Here is a 22,681-nt window from a genome sequence, read left to right as displayed (position 1 = left end):
GTGAAAGTATTGGCGAATGTTTTTTTTCCACTGGAAAGAAATATATTTAACTCGATCTTTAAAATTACGTCAAAATGAATTTTTCTAAACAAATCACTATTTTTTTTTTATTCGATACCGTAATTTTTCGATAAATGCGCCGCGTAACAAATTTTAATTGAGTCCAAATAATAGAAACCTGAAACAAACTACCGTAAAACAGTTTTCTATGGGAAAAAATTATTAAGGTTTGCATTTGGCGAAGACTTTCGGAGATTGGCTAATACTTTTGATATCTGGCTAAGAATTTGAAATCCTTATATAAAATTGATGATTCATTCATTTAAGCTGACATCAAAAAAAATTAACCCATTTGTGCCTAGCGTCCTTTTAAAAGGATAGTTACTTTTTCAAAGAAGTGAAAAGTGGTAGCACAAATGGTTCGTTGCTAGGATTTACTTTGCAAAAATAAGGAAATTCTGTCTACCATAATATAATAATAATGTAAATGGATCTGAAGTAAGTCACATTCCTTTTTTAAAGTTAAGAGTGGTAGGTAANAAATGGTTTGTTGCTAGGATTTACTTTGCAAAAATAAGGAAATTCTGTCTACCATAATATAATAATAATGTAAATGGATCTGAAGTAAGTCACATTCCTTTTTTAAAGTTAGAGTGGTAGGTAACAGAAAGAAAGATCCACTTAATGTAAACAAATATGTTCTACCACTTTTATTTAGACGGTAGTATTTTTTATATAGAGAATTTTATGCTTTTGCATGAATGGATTTATATTAAACGTGAGAATCACGAGGACACAGGGGGAGAAGAACACGTTTCACGCAATGACCAAGCAGATTGCGTGAAATTTTGTTCCCTACCCTACCACTTACGATTTAAAATAGTCACCAATTCTCCGTATCTAATTTTAGCTTAAGAAATTTTCTTAAAGATTTACCTTTCGTTGTGTTGTTATTGCTTATTCCACTTTCCTATACCAGTAAGCCTGCTCGAAATCAGGCGAATTTTTAAGGCCGAGGGGGCGTTTCTTGTTTTTTAGTGGCGCCATCTACGGCCAAGAATACGACTTCAGTCACACACGTCACAGCCCACTTTTTTAAAGAGCTGACCCATTCATTCATCCACAGATCGTAGTTTTGACCTGACCAGGGAACGTTCAATCTCCAATTTAGTACACCTAGAGGTATTAATTTGTTTAGGAAACTTAGAAAACTTTGTGGCCCAGAGAGATATAACGTACACCAGTCACCATTTAATACACGGGAATTTTTCGGCCGGCAGGATTCAAACTCCAGTTCTCACGAACACGAGCCCAGCGTCCTACCAACCAAGTCATAAGATTTACATTCACCATAACGTTTCTTTAGCCTCCAATTATATAAATTAATTCTGCCCGGTGCACTTATTGTTTTGAATTTCACTTTTCTTAAATCCTTCTCCAACGTGCATTTTTACGAAATATATATCTTAGAAAAAAAATTTAACACGGATTTTAAGCATGCTATTAAAACTTTATTTCATTTAAAGTTTTTCTGCTACTTAAATTTAAAAGGAGCAAAATGTAGCTTTGTTAACATTTCATCACACCATAGACTGAAATCCATTATATAAATTGAATGATGTATTTCAGCTTGCCGTTATTTTCCTCTCTAATTGAAGACAGTTAGAATTATTAAAAAAAAAAATAATAAAGTCCTTAAAAATTACTTATTACAGAAATATTACTTATATCTGAAAATAAGCCCTCCTTTGTGCGTATGAATTTCATGTACCTCCGAAAATCATCTCACTTATTAAGCAGATGTTTGTTCACATTTACTTCGTGATCTTTGAATTGTTCGATTTTTAGGATAAACACATTTCCAGCATTAGTCGATAGCCCATTAATAATGCCCATGTGCGATGTTAACAATCTTATTAATTGGACTCAATTTTAAATATTTTTAAAATTATTTATCTTTTATTTAAATTTCAAGATATACTGTATGTAATGTGATATTATGTTGCTTGAATTCATATATAATGTTTCACTGTTTAAATTTAAGTCACATTAATTTTTTCTAATTCGATAGATTTATTTTGTATTTCGGCCGCATTTGAAATTATGTAGTTTAACATAATGGTAAAAAGTTTCAACCATAAAGGAGAGGGTTACCTTTACCAAGTAAACATTAATCCCATGACCCCTGGATATTCCAGTGACATTCCCTTTTATTTTCTTTCCGACTTTTTGCTTTAGGTTCTCAGTCAGACTTGTTTTATAACATAATTTAATTTCGTTGCGTTTGTCAGAAATTGCGATTTGAGTTTGGCGCAGTATAACCGTTCTCGAGTACTATGCTTTTTAGCTCTACATTAAATCTATCTATCAATTTACTTTTTAATGTTATAGATTTATAGCACATATTAGTTAGTTTTATATGTTATGTTTTACTACAAACTGAAACTATAGCTGAAAATTATAAAAAATACGGAATAAGTTACTATTATTAATTTTAATATTTAAAGAACTTTAAAAAAGTTTAAATCCCATTTCAAGAAAAAAATCTTTTACATTTTTTAAATTTTCTATCCAGTCACTTAGTAAATAGTGAAAGCAATTACTGTATCACGCCTAGACGGTTGTTACACTCAGTTAAGGCGTGACTGTCAATAGCCTTGAAGTGAGTAGTAAAAGGAAAATTATCTGTCTTAATATCTTACATTTTTCCTAAAATTGAATTTAGGTAAAGGTAAAATGTGTCTGAATGTTTTTAAATGACAGACTGAAGGAGCATCTCTTTATATATCTTCCCGGAATAACTTCACAATTCTAAAGAAACCTCTTCTTACTGTACAACAAAAATAAAATTCACCTTCATTGCGAAATTGCTATCCAAACAGTCTAGACAACACAACTCAACATCTACAGTTTGCAAAATAAATAAATGATCAAACGAAACACTCTGAATACCTTTTGCTCTAATGATCGGAACTCCACACTCTAGAACTCAACCTTAATAGTTTGAGAGGGTGACCTTAAAAAATGATAATTAGTGCAAACGATATTTTAAGTTACAAAATGTAATTTCAATGAAGTCTTGCATTTAAAATTCTATTTCTCCGGAACTATTCTATCGATTTTGTTCTAATTTTCTATTTTGCATTACAAAATTATATTCTTTAAAATGATGTAAAAATTTTTAATCCTTACAATTAAAATATTTTTGACTTTTATTAAGTAAAAAAATAAAAGACAAATTATTAAAAATTATTTTTTGCATGGAATTATCTTTGGATAAACGAATTTTATAATTGTGCGCAAAATTTTTTCAATTTGCTTAGAAAATACTCACGATATGGTGAAATCCACAAAAAGTAAAAATCAATATTAACCCCTTAACGATTTGTTAATTTTCAAGAAAACGATCATAAAAGTGCCTATTTTTTGCCTTTTGTATTTGTATTATGTATTTGATTAGTGCTGCAACTAGTTAAAAATAAACTAACTATCTACAATTGCCATCAGGTGTGTAAAATAAGAAATAAAATGTTTTCCTGGCAAACGAAATGAATTAGCTTTATTCTTATTGGCGCGTTACTGCTGAACACTCCAGCCCGTCAATATCACGGGAGCGAGAAATAGCGGGCGAAAACTCAGCCCGTCATTTTCACTGGAGCGAGAAGGAAGGGGTTACGGGGTCCAAACTTTAAACCTCTATCCAGACCTAACTATTCGGACCATATTTCTCAGATTGCGGCTACCTAATAAGTTTTAAAGACAAGCAAACGAATACGTCAAAAAAAAATTATGTTTGTCCACCAGAGAAAGGGCATTTTTGTGACTTTCGTTGCTTTAAATATCGTCTGCACACATTAATTAGCATATTTGAGGTCACCCCCTCGAACACCATTAACGTCCGTATTCACCAACACGGATTACCTCCGGGTAATCTATGGGTAAGAGTAAAATCACGAGTTAAGTGCGAAACGTTATTCTCCAGCCGAAATTTCGCCAAACTCGCAGATTTTCATCGACAGTTCTGACTCTCGGGTAACCCTCCGTTTTTGCCGAGTTATCGGAGGGTAACCTCTTCACGAGGAGCTTGTAAACAAAAAAGATGGAGGATTCTATCGCTGCGTTTGAGCTTGAAGATCTTGAATTTCTTGAAACTGTGGAAAGAAGAGAAAGATATGTCCCAACTATCAGAAATAATGACCTAGAAGAGTTAGATGAAATATACTTTTTTGAAAGATATCGTTTCTTAAAACCAACGATTGAAGAACTGATCTCCAAAATTGGCAGTAAGTTGGAATCTGATACAGATCGGTACAATGCCTTAACTCTAACGGAAAAAGTGCTGCCTTACAATGCCTTAACTCTAACTGCTGTAAGATTTTATGCTGAGCGATACTCACGCTAATTTGTTTATTCACGTGTTTATATTATATACAAAGTCACATGGTTTTACCTTGCCCAATCAAAGGCCTCGTTATATTTCCTGCAAGAGTTAAACTCGAGTTGTGAAATCCTCTGTTGAAAACGGTTGGAGAATAAAAAGCGAGGGTTAATCCGAGAGTAACTCTGAACTGTGGATTTTCCGATCCCCGAGTTACTCTCGAATTTAACTCGGCGTGGTGAATACGGGTGTAAGATTGAGCCTTAGTACGTGAAGGTCCGATCATAAGATCAAAAATTATTCAGGGTGTTTCGTTTTTTTTCTTTTTCCCCACTGCATCTTTATTAGTGTGGCAGGAACTTCATTATTTAAGACTCTTTAAACACCCGTAAAAAGCCTGAAATTTATGAACTATTAAAACTTAAATTTGTGCATTTTAGATAAATGAGGTTTTTCTTGCTCAGATATGCGATACAAAACACATTATGTCCCTAGTTCTTAATTTTAAAAAAGAATTTTTATTTACTAACTACGTTTTTATTTAACCGCTTTCGTCTCTATGACCATGGAGTCTTTCGAGCATTATCAGACTAGACATCAAATCAGTGCTGCGAATCAAAATTTACCACAATATTTTTGACAACGGGAGTTATTGCCAATCAGAATTCCGAAGTCTTCGTTAAAAATTGTCCTATAAGGTGGAAAAAATTATTCTATTAGCTGAAAAAACTGTCCCATCAGATAAAAAAAAATTTTTTTTTTACTGTTCTGGATTACAAAACAAGTCTCAATAGTTTTCTGGCCGTTACAAGCAAAATTTATAGCCACATTATCGGGAAAAGGAATTTATCTGCTCCTGCAATAAAAGTTTTATCCACTTTTCAATGATGCAGTATTCAAAACTCAACAGAAGATCTGTGCTGCACATTAAATCTAGTATTTATCACCCATTTTATCGCCAAAAACTTGCTCGACTTTTGACCACTTTCCAAAGTATCCAAATTTCAACTGAAGCTGTGTGTGATAACAATACCATGCAATAATTGGAACAAAATTAATTATTTTATAGCTATTCGAAGTTTTTTCAAGTTTCCGACATAAACAGACACAAAATGAACGATGATAAAATGTAAAAATTTACAAAGCTACGTTTTTCGCTATAGAGTGAAAAGGAGTAAAATAGTTCTTATTTTGCTCGGTAAAAAACAAGGCGCATCACAACTGAAATTTCCCCACATTACACATTGCATTTTTCGTTTTAGATGTAACAAAAATTAATTTTTTTTTAAATGTAATCCGTTTTTAATACGTAGTTTATAGTATTTTTACTTTATTTAATTACTTATTACTTCGATATATTTTCCCATAAACGAGCCATTTGGAGAATACTATTTTATTATACCTTAGTTTATACTTAGCTAGGAAGGCTGTCTTTATGTTATTTTATTCTAAAATTTAAGTCTGTCATCAATAACAGTATATTCGAATGTAAATAATGAAAAAATTAATATTTTGATCTAAATTTCACGCAAAAAATTTGAAAACAGGGAGCTTTCATGAACTGAATTCAATCTTTTTAACTTTCGAGTCGAATACAAATATAATTGATTTCAGATAATGATTACTATTTATCACCCAATTACTTGTAACTCTGATTATATATAGTTATTACTTACGATTACTATTGTAAAGCATTTAAATTTATTTAAAAATTATGAAACAATGCTTTTTCTTAAACTAAATATCTCACAAATTCAAATTTAGAATTTCTTTTAAGGAATTCTTGTGTTTACGGTTCTTTAAAAGAGTGAATATTATTCCCAACGGCAGTTTGCTCTTAACTGCCTGCTTCACTTAATCCAAATCGTGTGGTTAATTCACAAGTGTTTACTTTGAACATCACGTCGGGGCTTAGTGTGTCGTCACCAGGTGAGGTGATAGCAAAGGTTATCTTAATCCCCCCCTTCTGCAACCAGTTATTTAAAAAAAAGCTTTCGAAATAATTTTTTATTATTATTTACTTATTATAGAACCGGTTTAGACTCTCTCCAATTCACGTTAGTTGCATCAATACATAAAATATTTCCAATAAAAGAAGGGGAGGAAAAAACAAGTGTGGGAAAGTGAAACTTTGAGTAAATATAAACTAGTTTTCTGTACAAATTGATTTCAACTTCATCATGACAAGGTATTAAAGGTTAGTCGTATGTAGATTATAAAATGAGAATTATTATTGAAGCTATTTATGTTTCGGTGTTTTTTTTATTTTTATTAATGCGAAGCAGTTAATCCTAAAGACTACTGAAATTTTCGATCAAATTTTGAAATTAAAAATCTAGAATTGAAAAGGCAGTAAGCCACACTTTTTGAAAATGTGGCATTTTTGCATGAAACGTTTCTTTAGTATTATTTCCAGATAGGCAAATAACAACTTATTGGGATTTATCAAGTAATCGCACACAAATATTGAAGTGTTAGTTTTTAATTGAGTTTTAGCTTGAAGTTTTATTTCAGTTTTTAACTGAGCAGTTAAAGAAGAAGTTTGAAGAAGGTACCAAGTGACATTTTAAAAAAAATTATTTAAAACTGGGTTTGAAAATAGTCATTTGTATGGATAGGATTTTTTTTTCTGACAGGTCATTAAATAATATAAAAATCTTAACAATCATATTGAAATTTTTAAAAGAAAAAAAAAACTACGGACCAGATAGTTAAAAACCCTGCCTATTTGAACTGTTATAAGTCTCGTTAACGAGTAAAATTGTCATTTATTTCTTATTGAATCACACAGTATTCCTTATGTTAAAAAAAAATTTTTTTTCAAATACAGTTGGTTACTTTTTAAATCCAGGTAATCGTTCATTACGTTACGACTAACATTATGACAAAATGTTTCTTTTTTTCATATAAATTGCAATGATTGTAAATTTTGTTATCAAATTTTTCTTCATTTTTGTGGAAAATATTAAATTATAGGTTAAAATAAAATACAAGGCTGGTGACCTTAACCTCTCGTAGAATCGTTTAAAAAAAAAACATCATACAGATGTGAAAAACTGTTATTCAGATATGTGCGAATTTATTATGAATTATATTAATGAATTCACATTACAATGATCTTTCAGATATTTTTTTAATTTCAATTTGATCTGTTTATAATGAGATGTGCTATTATTATTCTCATATGATATCGCTCTTTTGTCTCAATTACATCAAATGCTGTTGCACTTATTTTCCTACATCCATGCTTAATGTTTCCGACGTCATGCACAGTCTTAGTAGTAATTGAACTGCAACATTGAGGTAGGTTGGGCACCGTCATTATTACCCATAATGCTCCACAAACTTACAGCCTCACTCAAATTTTCCTCTAATTTTAATTAAATGAAATACTTTAATTGATATTTTCTCCCTTAGAATTTTTAACTACACTATTCTGATTCAGATTTAACAATATTTATATTTATTAGTATATTTTACGACAAAAATGATAAGTCAAAAATTTTCAAATTATAAGTTAAAAATTTTCAACAATAAATTATTGCTTCATAGTGAATAATTTTATTTATTTTAATTTTTAAAAAAATTATAAACATTTTAAATTTTTACTATGTTAAGCTAGAACTGATAGTAAAAGCAAACAAAGCCACTGGACACTTGGTTGATTGATACCAAAGTTATGAGAAGCAGTGATAAACTGATCAATGGTAAGTAAGAAAAGTACCGCCAATTCAACGAGGAACCAATTGCCGATTAGCAGTAAACTTATATTATTATGTGTTTACTTCCACTATCTATTCTCGCTGATCAGAGTATAATGTTTAAGATCATAGTATACTGAATTCTGATTAAATACAAAAATACAATATGATACAGATACAATTAACAATATTAATTTTCTTTCTTTTTTATGAACGGTCTCAAGTTTCTTGTATGAATAGCGAAAGTTTTGCTACGACACACAACGAACAAAAATGTTTAACATTTTTGTATCTTAAAGTTAACTACACTATTCCGCTTCAGATTTAACGATACTGTTTCTTTAAAGGACATTTTAAGACAAAAATGATGTTTGTAACGGACGTCAAAAATTCCCACAGAGAAATTTTGACCATGTTTTGCTAGAACTAATATTATATCCGTCGTTGAACAGCCGACCCAATTTTTGGGTTTATGACTACTGATGTTCAACTCCGTAGCCTTGTAATTTTGAACCAATCCCGAAGACAAGGAAACTCCTGGATCAGTATCCCCAGAGGTATTGATTTGCTATGGGAACATGGAGGACTTTGCGACTCAAAGGATTTAACGTACATCAGTCACCATTTACTACACGGGGAGTCTTCGGCCGGCGGGGATCAAACCCATGAACTCTTGGACATGGGCCCAATGTCCTACCAATCAGGCTATCCCGGCCTTGCTAGAACTAATAGCAAAATTAAACAAAACCATCAGACACCTGACTGATTGACACCTAAATTATGACACACTATGCTAATTTAATAAATAAGAGAACCGCCGACTCTTCGAGGAACCAAGAGATATAGATATTGTTGGCTATTAGCAGTAAACTTACATTTCTATGTTTACTGCCACTATCAATTCTCGCTCAACATATAACCAGGGATGAGATTTTTCCGCTTTTTAGCGGATTTTCGCTTTTTTCACTTTTATCACTAGAATTTCAGCTTTTTTGTCAAAAATTCAGATTTTTCTAAAAATTTCATTTTTTTTATAAGTATTCCGCTTTTTCAGAAAATTTACCGATTTTCAAAGAGAAAAAGAAAATTCAAACTGCATAGCTACTCACATCAAATAAGATTTTCGGAATTTTTTACCCGCCCACCAGATAGATCCGATTTTTGTAGTTCAAACGACGCTGCTTCTGACAAGCCTTTTAGAGGTCCCAAGCCTGGAATCTGCTAATATCTCGATCTCATTCACACGATTTTAATATCAAACATAGCTTATCATATTTGCGTGTTGCGATTCTGATTCACGTGATTTGAGTATTGTATGTTGCGATTCTTATTTACGAGATTTAAAAATCCGATATTGTGATTCGTATTTACGCCTTTTTAAAAACCTTTGTAACGATTCATATTCACGCAAGTTTAAAATTCAATGTCTTGATTTGCTCATTTTGGTTTATAATATCAAACATTGATTTTCGTATTTATACATTATTTTAAAATAAGGCATTGGGATTCGCATTCACGCACTCTAAAAATTCATAATTCTTATTTATGCAATCTAAAAATTCCGCATCATGATTCGTATTTACGCGATCTAAAAATTATGAATCGTGATTTGTATTNATTTCAACTTCATCATGACAAGGTATTAAAGGTTAGTCGTATGTAGATTATAAAATGAGAATTATTATTGAAGCTATTTATGTTTCGGTGTTTTTTTTATTTTTATTAATGCGAAGCAGTTAATCCTAAAGACTACTGAAATTTTCGATCAAATTTTGAAATTAAAAATCTAGAATTGAAAAGGCAGTAAGCCACACTTTTTGAAAATGTGGCATTTTTGCATGAAACGTTTCTTTAGTATTATTTCCAGATAGGCAAATAACAACTTATTGGGATTTATCAAGTAATCGCACACAAATATTGAAGTGTTAGTTTTTAATTGAGTTTTAGCTTGAAGTTTTATTTCAGTTTTTAACTGAGCAGTTAAAGAAGAAGTTTGAAGAAGGTACCAAGTGACATTTTAAAAAAAATTATTTAAAACTGGGTTTGAAAATAGTCATTTGTATGGATAGGATTTTTTTTTCTGACAGGTCATTAAATAATATAAAAATCTTAACAATCATATTGAAATTTTTAAAAGAAAAAAGAAACTACGGACCAGAGAGTTAAAAACCCTACCTATTTGAACTGTTGTAAGTCTCGTTAACGAGTAAAATTGCCATTTATTTCTTCTTATTGAATCACGCGGTATTCCTTAGGTTAAAAAATTTTTTTTTCAATTCATTCAAAAAAATTTGAAATTTTTTTTTTCAAATTTTTTTTTTTTCATTCAAATTTTTTTTTAGGTTAAAAATTTTTTTTTTTTTTTTAGGTTAAAAATTTTTTTTTTTGCTTTACAGTTGGTTACTTTTTAAATCCAGGTAATCGTTCATTACGTTACGACTAACATGACAAAATGCTTTTCTTTTTTTTTTCTTCATATAAAATTACAATGATTGTAAATTTTGTTATCAAATTTTTCTTCATTTTTGTGGAAAATATTAAATTATAGGTTAAAATAAATTACAGTGCTGGTGACCTAAGCCTCGTAGAATCGTTAAAAAAAAAAAAAAAAAAAAAAAAAAAAAAAAAAAACGTCATACAGATGTGAAAAACTGTTATTCAGATATGTGCTAATTTATTATGAATTATGTTAATGAAATCACATTACAATGATATTTCAGTAATTTTTTTTTAATTTTAATTTGATCTGTTTATGATGATGTGCTATTATTATTCTAATATGATATCGCGTTTTTGTCTCGATTACATCAAGTGGTGTTGCACTTATTTTCCTACATCCATGCTTAATGTTCTCGACGTCATGCACCGTCATAGTAGTAATTGAACAGCATTGAGGTAGGTTGGGCACCGTAATTATCACCCATAATGCTCCACAAACTTACAGCCTCACTCAAATTTTCCTCTTACTTATACTTATATTTACTACTTACTAAATACTTTTATTGCTATTTTCTCCCTTAGAATTTTTAACTACACTATTCTGATTCAGATTTAACAATATTTATTTCTACTAGTATAATTTTATGACAAAGATGATAAGTCAATACGTCAAAAGTTATCAAATGATAAGTCAAAAATTTTCAACAAGAAATTGCTTCATAGTGGATCATTTTATTTATTTTAATTTAAAAAAAAAATTATAAGCACTTTAAATTTTAACTATGTTAAGCTAGCAAAAGCATAGCAAACAAATTGATAGCGAAAGCAAACAAAACCACTGGACACTTGGCTGATTAACACGAAAGTTATGAGAAGGAGTGCTAAACTGACCAATGGTAAGTAAGAAAAGTACCGCCGATTCAGCGAGGAACCAATTGCCGATTAGCAGTAAACTTACATTATTATGTTTACTTCCACTATCTCATGTTTTGCTAGAACTAATATTATATTATATCCGTCGTTGAACAGCAGACCCAATTTTTGGGTTTACGACTATTGATGTTCATATCCATGGCCTTGTAATTTTGAACCAATCCCGAAGATAAGAAAACTCCTGGATCAGTATCTTAGAGGTATTGATTTGTTATGGGAACATGGAGAACTTTGCGACTCGACAGATTTAACGTGCATCAGTCACCATTTACTACACGGGGTTTGAAACCATGAACTCTTGGGCATGGGCCCAGCGCCCTACCGACCAGGCTATCGCGACCTGCTAGAACTAATAGCAAAATTAAACGAAACCATCAGACACCTGACTGGTTGACACCTAAATTATGACAAACTGTGCTAATTTAATAAAAAGGGAACAGCCGACTCACCGAGGAACCGAGATATTGTGTATATATATATATANTATATAATAAAACAAAATTAACTTTCTTTCTTTTATGTTAACGGTCTCAAGTCAGGGGTCTGTCCAGGCCAAATTTACTACCGACCTTCACAAAATCAACTTTAGGAAAAACGATAGTTTCACAACATATTTTTACTTAAAATTTTATTTTTGTATCCTGTAAGAAACGATAAATCCATATTTTTGTGTTGATTTTTTAATGTGATTTTAAATTTTCACAAGTTATGTCTAAATTTTCACAAAATAGGTACCTCTGAGAAAAATCTAGATAGACCCCTGCAAGCTTCTTGTATGAATAAGAAAAATTTTGCTAATACACTTGACAAACAAAATTTTTAAAATTTTTCATAGTTTAAAGTTCAAGTTATAGGTTTGAATAGCGTTTCTCGATCGCTTAGTATTTGCGATCCAATTTTCTATCACAATTCTCAACGCCCTTCTTCCTCATACGAGCTCTATAATCGTAATATTAGTTTCTGTTTATTTTAATTGTATTTTGATATTAAAGCTACACTACGACCTTGATTACAAACCTTGAAAATTATTTTTATATTGAAAAAGACTGTAATAAACTTTAACACTTTTTTTTTCTTCAAATATCTCCTTTAGATTGATTTATTTAAAAAAGGTAGGAAGGTCTGGAAGAGACTCAATAAGTACTACTTTTGTTTTTAATTTAATAATGAAAAGTTAACTATTGAATGCATTCTTCAGTACTTTTGTCCATTATATCAAAGCCCAGCATTTTTCGCTGCTTTCGTATGAGCTTTTATAATGGACATTAGTAAGTATACTAAGAATTCTCAGCCCTCTCAACTTTTTTTCTTTCTAAAGTTGATGCCAATGGGAACAACAATACAACATGATACTATAGATATGATTCTTGATTAGTAAATATATGTCAATTGCAAAGCAAAAGCAGCGCTATTAATTCAAAAATATAAGGTACTCGTCGCATTTTTAAATTCTTTTATTTTCTTTCGCTGCAAATTTGCTTGTAATAATATGTTCGAACTGCTTAATATCAGTTAAAAGAATGCATAAAGCTATTTTCATATCATAGATTACGTTCTTTCACACATCGATAAAAAGGATTAAAAAAAATTATGTCAACAAGCAATCCAAATCCCGTTCTTATGAAACTCGGAGACCCTGACCAATATTGCGTTTAAACACTGAAGTTACTAATTGAAACAACTTTTCTTTCGAGCTGTTTGCGTTGGAAGTTTTCTATAAACTCGAATCAAGTTCACCTGAAAACTATGCCATCACTTCATTGCGTTTTGGATATGCTTGAGTAGATAGATTTTTCTTGAACTCAGGTCAAGCATTATTCTTCTCGATGCGTACCAAACATTGTTTAAAAAATGGACAAAAACAATGGAAACTTAGCTTCTTCATGTCTTCCGTCTTTCATCAAATGATGGACTTCAGTAAAGAAAAATAACTATTGTTCAAGAATGATAGTTTTCCTCTATAGTTCGGAGAGTTATTTTGGTACAACTATTTTTACGAAGAGAAAAAACTGAATAAATAGTTAATTTATTCGTCAGCATTGAAAGTATTATTTTAAAATCTTCAAGTTTTGAAAAGATGCGTCTATTCAGGACATAGTTATTTTTGGATGATGTAGCTTAGACGCACTGGCATACCTTTTCAGGGGAGACGTGTATTAAAGTACTGACCTTTAGGTGCACCGTTAGAAATTTCTCGGAGAAAATGGCTAAATAATAATCTATTTAATTGTTATTTTACCGTATTTAAATAAAGCAGTCAAATATCCATAAATAAGATGGTAATCAAACAATTGACAGTGAGAAAAATCGTTTATTAACTATTTTTAAAAAAAATCTAAAACTGTTAAATAACCAGAACTTTATTGCACCGACTAAGCCCACCTAATGAAGCAATTTAGTTTCTTGCAACTGCGTAAGTATTATAGCCGAAAGGGCTAATCTGTCAATCGTATGACCGACGGAACGGGGGTTCGAATCCCAGCGTTAACACCTCCATTCCCTTTAGCACATGAAGAGTTTCGGCGTCCTGCTCTCTCTAATTTGTGTCTTGCACTCTCAAATGCCCATTACCTAACGAGAAGCCTGGGTCCTATGTCTAGTTAAAATTTCTTTTTTTACGGTTTTGGAACCATGGTAGCTCGAAATGGTTAAAAAACCGTATAGTTTCGTATTCCTAGTTTTGTAACCATACCAGTTGTAAACGGTTTCAAAACCATAAAGGCGAAAAATATTCTTCACTGTGAACTTCACGGGTGATTGGATGGACAGACTGCTGACGGTTATTTTACCGTAATTTTAGAATGAAAATTTTAATTAATGATCCAAAAAATTAATATGGTAGTCAAACTTGAGGAGGAAAAAAAATCGAACTTGAGAGTTAGAAAATTCTTGTTATGGTACACATCAAAGATTAATTGCCATCGATAAACACCATAAAATTAATTAGGTTCAGTACCCCATAATGATCGATGATGTATTTATTGAAATTAAGTGAAAAAAGGCTAAAATATTATTAGTAAACAAATTCAACATAGAGATTACAATGCTGAGATCATGATAACTATTAAGTATCTACAAAATTGTAAATTAATTAGTACATGAATGCAAAGCACAGCACAACATGTAGATTTGAAATTTCAACATTTAAATTAGTAACTGTAACAATAGTCCCCAGGTATTTTATATTTAATAGCAGTCGCTGAATAGCAGACCCAACCTTGAGTTTACGACTACCAATGTTGAACTCCGTTGTCCCGTGTAATTTTGAAATCCAGAAGACGAGGGAACTGCGGTCTTGGGAGAAATTGGTCTTTGAGTATTGGAAAAAATCTTTGTAGAGGAGTTTTTTTTTTCTTTTTCCAATTAACCCTCATTTGCTTTACATAGAGAGAAAAACAAATTCTTTTTTTTTCTTTAAGAATTTTTTTGGTTGTGCTTACAGACGTGATAATTTTTAATTTTTAAAATTTTTTCGTATTATGAAATGCTTTTATAGCATATTTCTTTAAATTTCGCTCATGAAATAAAATCCAGTAAAATGAAATAAAATCCATCTCAACTAATGACATATTAATATGCTATAAGACTGTTTAAAAGGTTTCTCTAATCAGACTTTTAACCTTTCGTTTAATTTTACATAAACAATCGCTTAGCAAGCAAACGGGGAAAAAATCATAAAATATGTGATGAAATTTTACGTAGTGTTGCCTATCTAATACATTGCATGCTAGTTCTCAGAAAGTTTAACTTGAGAATCTCATTGTTTTCTTTTTGTTCTTGTTTTGTTTGTGAGCGTTGTAATTTTCGACTTAAAAAATGGGTGATTATCTCGAAAATTAAGAACCTGCGATTAATAATATTGAAAAATACTACCGAATTGTTGTACATTTAACCGTAGTTTGATATTAGTATTACAGTATTAAAACAGATCAGTTTAAGTGTACGATTCAAGTGCACACTAGCTGGATGCGGCTATGTTGCGCCAAATTGAAGGTGAAATGTTTACAATAACTATTCTAACATAAGTAGGACATCTTGAGGTCGTAGATTCTAGGAACAGAAAATTCAATATTTTTAGATATTTTTTTGGGAGAATCCTTTCTGGCCCAAAGTCACAGGTGTTCCTCGCTCAAAGTTTCCCCCCCCCCTTCCCTTTACAATCGCAGGTGGGGAGTTGACGCTAATCCATCGTACTTGAGATAATCTTCCTTTCCATAGGGGTTGATAGTCATTATGCGTTTATCTCTGATTGGCGCCATTTCGTTAATATTTACAAAATGTTATGATTTTACAAAACAAGAATAAAATTCGGAATTTTTAAAGACTGCTTTCTTTTCTGAGTGATTATTTTTAAAAATTTATTTATTGCAATTCGTTTAAAAATTTATTTATTGGTCTCGTTAATATTTACTATTTACAAAATGTTATGATTTTACAAAACAAGAATAAAATTCAGAGTTTTTAAAGACTGCTTTCTTTTCTGCGAGGTTATTTTTAAAAATTTATTTATTGTTTTCGTTAATATTTATTGTTTAAAAAATGTTATGATTTTACAAAACAAGAATAAAATTCAGAGTTTTTAAAGACTGCTTTCTTTTCTGCGAGATTATTTTTCAAAATTTATTTATTGTAATTAAAATATCAGTATTGTAGAGTTATTTCGAAATATTTTTAATCCCCTTTGCTCACAACATTTTATGAAACATAAAGTTAATTAAATATGAAATTTCTTGCGACATTTTCTTAGTGTGTGTTTAGTATTAAAATTTATTTATTGATTATCTTTTGGGCCAGAGAGGACATCCCCCACATTGACAAAAAAAAATAATAATAATAATCGCATGTCAGAGGACGAACCAGCTGTCTTGGAACCTTGAAACTTTAAATCGTTGATAAGATGTTCCAATAAATTATTTATGAAATCTGATTCGATGTATGTTTGGCACTAGTAATACAGTAGTTTGTTACGAGTTCGTTTGTCAGTATTAAATAAAAAGTAAGTGCTTGTTCATACACTTTTGTATGCTTGTCAAATTTTATTTATGGGATGTAAATTAGAGACTTGAAATCATTAATGAAACCTTGTAGTTAAATAACTTGTAGGTTTGAATAGTTAATTTCATCAAATGAGTCACTCATTCTTGTGAAAACTGATCACTCAAACTATTATTCACAAATACCAACTGTTGTTAAGGGGAAAAAAATGACGTAAAAGGTTGATCCTTTGTCTTAAGACGCTACTAATGACATCAATTAAAAATGACGTAAGTTAAACACGCGTATGAACTGTGCCACGGGACATCACGTGCTGCGAGAGGTCATATTACCCTTAGAACTTCCAAGATGAGGTAATTTTCACTCAGAGAAAGAGTTATTATTACATAATGCAAGCAACTGACAACTGAATCCTTGAATCACAACTCTCTCTTGAGTCTCGCCTTAAGTTCATTCGGGTAGAACGTGAATCAAAACTTCTAATGCCTTTGGGCAATGTCCTGTGCCATTTCCTCATCGGTGAACGTCAATTAAGTTTTTTTGATTTTCTCTTTAACCTCACCTTGGCTTTTTAGAGATCCACCTATATCCCATTTGAGTTTTAACTCCCAAGCTGATAAGCATTACTCCTCGGTTTCTAGTTCATTTAGAATATTAAGGGATTTACCCAAAAGGATATGTCTGTAGTCTGTTAGGAGGTGAGTGAAATTTACGAACACTTGCTACGTTATTTAAAGTTTCTGTAGTTGATTTTCGACTCTATAAAAGAATGCAGCTCTTCTTGGATAATATTTTATCACTATTTATCAAAATAAATTTTAGAAATAATCATTAAAATTCATCATTATGAGTGACAATTGATGTGATTAATTATTAATTAATTATAACTTAATATTAATTACGATATAATAATGATAATTTCGCATTTATCCAGATAAAGGTCACTTACTACACGAATTAAAATGTATCAAGCAAACGTTTATTTTTTTAAATTTTTGCTATATTGGTTTAAAGGTTAAAAACTTTTTTTTTAAAAATAATAATTAAGTCTCATTGCTAGATTAATTATGTTTATTAATGATTAAGTTTCATAGTAGGCTGATAGTACGACACGGTTCCCAGTAGATCACAAACGTCAAGCAGTGCTCAGTGAGTGAGTGTTAGGCCACTTTGATCTGCCTGCGAAGGAAACGAGGGTGCGCGGTATTAGTTATCGGGAACCTGTTCTACCGTTAATTGTTTGATTTCGCATGCAAGTCCTCGGGGTACCTAAGCGGTGGAGCTGTCCCCTCTGCCGAGAATTAAAATTGAGATTAGCATGCCTTCAGATTATCCTGACGGATGTTTCTTTATCCCGTCGCCAGTAGCTCATTGTACAGCTCTAGTGCAACATAAGTAAAATACTACTATTATTAATGATTATTTTTAATTTCCATATAAATGTTACTTGTTAGCTGAGTCAAGTAAATTTGTTTAAACCTATTACATTAACATTTATGCTAAAATTTTACTTTTCTAAAGGTCTTTTCTGATTTAAATCTATCTCTTCTTCCTCAATATTAATCTACGAAAAAAGTTTCAACTCAATTTCCTTATTTATTAAGAAACTTAGGAACTTTTTAAGTATTTGTTTGTGTTATTTTATTCGTTTTCGATTCGAACCAAGAATTTTGGCCCGTGTTGAACCATAATATCATTCAAATTTGCAGCACCTTAGTTAGGACAAACCGAATAATCAATCTTGTTAAACTCTATTACTATGTATCATGATAAAATATGATCCAAGTTAATACCTATATAAGGCATTAGAAAATTTACACCTTGTTATCGTTAAATATTTTACCTATTTTACTGGAAATGTAGTTCATCATTTTTAAAATTTAAGTACTTTTACAATACTTTCAAAGTTTAAGCTTCAACAATACTTAATCTTAAAATTTAGTAGCGGTGTTCAATAAAACATTTTAATTAATAAAAATTAAAAAAAAAAAGATTTTTTTAATAAGTTATTAAATAAGGAAATTTCGTTCATATAATTCTTTGTATAATCAAGATAGTGAAAGTAGAATCCCTTTTGTGTCTGGAGGACTGGTGATAACTTTGTTAAAAATTTAACTTTTAAAATTCCTAATATTGAGGAAATTCAGACAAAATCGGGTCATGGGGATCTTAAGGTTTGTTTCCTTTCTTTTCTTTTATTCCCCCTCTAAGAAACTCGGTGTCTTACTTTATATAAAAATGTAATGATGGTGTCGCATTCCATTGTTGTCGGTGCATTTTCATTGGTCGTAAAATCACATGGTATGATCAAGTTTTCCCATATTAATTATTCATATTGGTTTGGTTGTCATCAGCATAAAATTGATATAAGTTATAAAGGCATTGTTTTGCGATGAATATTTTTGCATCCTTAATTTAGAGGTATTTACCTGTGCTGTTATTAGTACGTTTTTGTTTGTTTTCTAAATTAAGAGTTTAAAAGGATTGTTTTTATTATTATTATTGATAGAATAACGTAGTTATACGTTACATTTTAAGATAAAGTTATTTAATTCGTCTTTTTAACCTTTTTACAATTATTATTTTTTGGTGCAAATTACATTAATATACTATTATGAATTATGGTTAAAGAGGTTCGTTAAATGAGTTGGAACTTAAATTTCAACTTCATGCACAAAGTTATGAATGCAAAAATTGTATTCAAAATATACATACGTTCGTTTGGTGAGCAAAAATATTAAATTACAGTTGTGTTACAGTTTTTTTCGTTGAAATACTTAAGTCTCCGATTATAAGTTTTTCCCCCCTCAAAACAGGTCCGAATATCTGGAGTTTAAATAATTAGCATTGAAGCAATCCACAATACTTAAATCAATTAATTTTGTAGGAGAAAAAATTTAAGTTACTTTTTTCTTAATTTTTTTTTGTATTTTTAGCTATAACAATACGGAAAAAAACTCAATTAAATAAAGTAGAAATTTACTAATACGGAATTAAATAAAGTGATGTTTTGACTTAAATTTTGATTAGTTTGTGTACAACTATTCATTACAGAACGTATACAACTATGAGATAACAGAACGTTATATAACGGAATGTATGCAACTATTTGTCACAGTCTATTATTGGAATCCAGACGTACAATATAAAGACATGTATCAACTAAAGACATCTTTAATTTTTAAATGAAAATTTTTTATTGACTTTCTTTATAACTTATTATTTATTCTCTGAGACCCAAGCCCTAAATAATGAGAGAAAATGTGATTTTTATTTAGAAATATGTAGCACAGAAAAAAGTTAACTCATAACTAAAAAAAAATCATTAAACTTAACTTTTTTTTTAAATTATTTTTTCCTAACTACATAAAAGAGAAAAATTTTAACTTTTAATAATTTTTGCAAATTGGCGGATATTTTCATCGTATATTTCTTCACATTAAGACAAATCCGTGAGACTAAACTCTAATAATAAGATATCTAAATGTCATAAAACGTTCTAAAGGATTACTTAATCGAACGACTTTTAATCCTAATTAACCGTGTGTAATTCAAATTATCAACTTTAAGATAGTCATTTATGTAGACGATTGCTTTATAAGGGATTCAAACAAACAAAAAAAAATAATCTGAAAATATCTTAAGTGATACAAAATGCTGTCCACTCTAATGAACATTAAATCTTAAAAAGAAAATTTTTTAAAACTTTTGACTTTTTTTAACGACATTCGGTACAGTTTACACTAAAATAATAATTTAGCATTTTTCCGCTTGTATGATTTTACAAAGCTATTGTCTATTTAGAAATATAGTTGGTTTTATTCTCGTTAATTTGATTTTTTTTATTGAAATCAAAAATTGAAAGAAAGACAAATTCAAGTAACCTTTTGAACACTTTTAATGGCCTAGTCTAGTCGGTAAACTTAGTTTCACGACCCAAATATGCAGAAATACCCTTTAAAAGTATTCTACATTATGCAAGTAATGCCAGAAACTAAAATTTATTTATTTACTAGTGGGCTGCGCCCCCTGCTCGCTAACGCTCGCCAACCCCCGAAAATTGCTACGCAATCTTATATGGTTTGATTCGCAAACCAAGCTCGCTTCGCTCGCTACTAACTTGGGTACTTTGCAAATGCACAAAATTCTAAGAATTCAAAACAATCATTCAAATCCGTATAACAACTTCATGGTTGGATTCAGAATNAAAGTTTGTTAAGCTTATATATTTACTTCTTAATAGCAAAAAAAGAAATGTGCTATAGTATAAAATCTTAAGATAAAATTTCTAAAACTGATATCTCTTTAAAAAGGTTAAAATTTTGGCTATAATTAAGTCTATTAAAAATTGAAATAAGTGAATTGCAATGGAAAAACCTGCATAAACAAGTAAATTCTAGTAAAACAAATAAATTCGTGATATAAATCAAAAATCGTCAAATAAATTCGTGAAAAAAAGCGCTTTCGACAAAATACTAAAATAGAGATCTATCGACGAAGACTACTCACTTCTGCCTATGCTCTCTCTATTTATTTCAGTTTCCGTTTTTAAAAGCACTATATGTTTAGCCATCTCAGCTAGATTTGGCATGTGACATTTTTAGCGGCAATCATTGGTCTATTTTCTAGCGTTGCCATTCGGGGAGTTATAATGAGGCTTTTTTTGTCACCGTGTAAGAGAAATATATATATAGATTATTCAATAATGTGCTTAAAAAATAATTAAGATTAAGTGATCTAAGTTTATTAAAGATTTTTTTTCACCACCTTTATGAGAAAGTAAATTTGTATTTCTGAGTTTATACCGCATTTTCTGCCATTATTTATAGTTAGGGTCTCAGAAGGAGATATTATACTAATTGTTTTTGAAAACTAAACGTTTATTTCTTAACGTAAGAGAACTGTTTGCTGTTCTATAAAATAAGTATTTTTTCTTTGAAACATTTTCGCCTGCACTCAATATTCCCCAGTTCAAATATTGCACTAAACTAAACTCAGTGGCGCGATAGTCCATAGAGGGCCAAGGCCTACTGTGCCCATCTCAGTTTTCTTGACCCTGGGCTCTGGGGTACAGGAGCAGATGTTCCGGTTAGGTGGTCAGCCGAAAGCGAAACCCCCATTAGTTCCCAATCATGTTTGGTACTCATTTATCGACCCACTGAAGGGATGAGAGGCTGAGTCAACCTTGCCCGGCCTGAGGATTGAACCCAGGACCTGTGGCCCGGGAGCGCAAAGCGCTACCACTCAGCCACCGGGCTTCACAAATATTACACTAGCCACCTATTTTTACAAAAAAGAGAGAAAAGTGTTCTAAAATGAGAACGAATATGCTAGTTTAATATCTTAGCTCCCCCTCCCCCTTAAATTTATGTAATATTTTTGTTACGACTCTAATAAGCTATAAAAATATTCCGGAATATTTTTTACCTCTAATAGCTCGTTTAATGAAGGTATCATTATGAGTAGTTGAAATACAATGTGAATCACTTGACTTGTCACAAGTATATGACGCGTGAGGCATTAATTACTACATAAATTACAAAAATACTTTCCTTGAAGTGATGGTTCTATTTTTTATGACTTGCACAACACCATGTTTTAAAACTTCTGGAATTAGAGGTCGCGCCCCACTGCTCTTATCTCACTACTACAAGAATAGTAACTTTTTTTCGGTGACAAGCATAGTTTTCACGTAGTTTTTAAGATTGACATTTTATTGTATTCTTATTTCACGTTCATTTAGTTAATGTCGAAAACTGGACAAAATTTTGACATTGTAAATTTTTCTTTCAATGGTCAAGAAACTATTGCAATTTGTTTTGTCTACCTACACAGAGTTCCGGTTAAAACTTAAGCATTCTAGCTAGGCAGAAATAGGTCAAAATTTCGACTTTTGAGGTTTTGCTTTTAGCGGTTAGGAAACTATTTAAACTTTCATTACCATCAAGCAGGGAGTTGTAGCAGTGGTTTAAGTGCTCCGGCTAGTCAGAAACTTGTCCAAATTTTGATTGTTGTTAGATCACACCCTCTCACAGACAGAAGCGAGTTAATAAAAAATTAAGAAACATGCATAAAACATTTGTTTTTTTACGTGGTAAACCACATTTTGCAACGCATAAACAAATCATCTTTTTTATAACCGCCGTTCAACAACCGACTCAATTTGGCTTTACGACTTCTAATGTTCAACTTCGTAGCCTTGTAATTTTGAACCCAATCCCGAAGACGAGGGAAC

The 22,681-nt window shown here is 30.9% G+C and overlaps 1 protein-coding gene across 3 annotated transcripts in view; it reads left to right on the top strand.

Moving 5' to 3' along the window:
- The window catches only part of LOC107437369 (uncharacterized), a 49,006-nt gene that overhangs the window by 5,736 nt on the left and 20,589 nt on the right, over window positions 1–22,681 (top strand). Inside the window, exon 1 of one of the 3 annotated variants that reach the window (XM_016049352.4) lies at window positions 16,814–17,144. The exons of the other annotated variants lie outside the window; for them this stretch is intronic. The gene's annotated coding sequence lies outside the window, so the exon portion shown is untranslated. Of the gene's footprint in view, window positions 1–16,813; window positions 17,145–22,681 lie in introns of those variants that run through there. 3 annotated transcript variants of the gene reach the window in all.

The sequence above is a fragment of the Parasteatoda tepidariorum genome, chromosome 10 (assembly GCF_043381705.1).
Source record: "Parasteatoda tepidariorum isolate YZ-2023 chromosome 10, CAS_Ptep_4.0, whole genome shotgun sequence".
Classification (NCBI taxonomy): Eukaryota; Metazoa; Arthropoda; class Arachnida; order Araneae; family Theridiidae; genus Parasteatoda; species Parasteatoda tepidariorum.
This window is presented reverse-complemented; position numbering and strand designations above follow the sequence as displayed.